A 1,063-nucleotide genomic window follows, 5' to 3' on the forward strand; every position below is an offset into this window, starting at 1 on the left:
GCTGACCGCTCCATTCATCATCCTGCCGACCCACATCTTTCTTTGATTTACACCGGCCGAGCCACGCCCCCTTCCCCCTCCACCCACCCTTTGTAATTTTTTCTCCAATCCGTGCCGGGTTGCCGACAGGGACGTCACGAGCGCTCCTTCTCCGGTTGGCTGGCGGCCGCGGCGGGCCTCTCACCCAATCCCCTCGTCTCTTCGGCCGCTGCCGCCAGCGTCTGATTGGCTCCGGCTTCCCATTCGGCGTTTGGCGAGCCCCGGAGTGCTGTGCGTGACGCGTCCCGTCGTGCCCCCCTCCCCACCAGCCCTGCTTTGCCTGCCTCTCCTCTCCACCGCGGCCCTTCCCTGCGCGTGGGGCAGGCAGGCGGGCAGGCAGGCGCGCCTGGGCAGAAGGGGCCCTGCCCAGATTGGCCAGCAGCCGAACCGTCGCCAACTCCCCAAGTCCTCTTTGCACCGTCGGAGGGGAGAGAGCGCGTAACGGTGAGCGTTGGCTTGGTGATTGTGGGTCGCTCCTGTGGGTGCTATTGGGGTGGGGTGGGGTGGGGTGGGGGAGGCAGCTTTATTCCTTTCCCTTTATCCCCTCCCCCGCTGTCTTTTGCCCTGCATGAGTTCTTACTCCTTTACTGACCCTGGCTTTTGCGCCCCGAGAGAGAAGAGAGTTTCACTCTGGGGGTGTTAGTTTGTTCCGCTTTGGAGTACGCCAACTAGAAGAACCCAAAACTTAAATGCAGCAGCCTGATCGCGTTTGGATTAAAGGGGTGAGGAGGGTGGGGGTAGTGAGGTTTAAGGGAACTGCTGAATTGGCCATATATTGGGAATCTTCTCCGGTTGGGTGTGACTTAAATCTGGCTTTATTTCCCCGTATTCCCAAAACGTTGGCTTTAAAAATAATAGCAGTTTTCCCAAGCGTTTTCTGTTCTCCTGTTTTGGGGGTGAATCCTGCCGCTGAGGTGCAGCCCCCGAACTTACTTCACCCCCATAGAGTCCATCTGGGGTGAGGCTGATCCGTGGATTTGTGGATTCTCAGAAATAGGCGATCCGAGGTGGTCTCAGCTCGGGG

The 1,063-nt window shown here is 59.1% G+C and overlaps 1 protein-coding gene across 4 annotated transcripts in view; it reads left to right on the plus strand.

The window, feature by feature from the left end:
* Positions 1-240: 240 nt before the first annotated feature.
* The window catches only part of LOC107122018 (beta-1,4-galactosyltransferase 3-like), a 28,162-nt gene continuing 27,339 nt past the window's right edge, over positions 241-1,063 (plus strand). For all 4 annotated transcript variants that reach the window (XM_015425040.1, XM_015425038.1, XM_015425041.1 and 1 more), the window contains exon 1: positions 241-483. The gene's annotated coding sequence lies outside the window, so the exon portion shown is untranslated. The remainder of the gene's footprint in view (positions 484-1,063) is intronic.

Source organism: Gekko japonicus, unplaced genomic scaffold (assembly GCF_001447785.1).
Source record: "Gekko japonicus isolate JY-2015 unplaced genomic scaffold, Gekko_japonicus_V1.1 scaffold2515, whole genome shotgun sequence".
NCBI lineage: Eukaryota > Metazoa > Chordata > Lepidosauria > Squamata > Gekkonidae > Gekko > Gekko japonicus.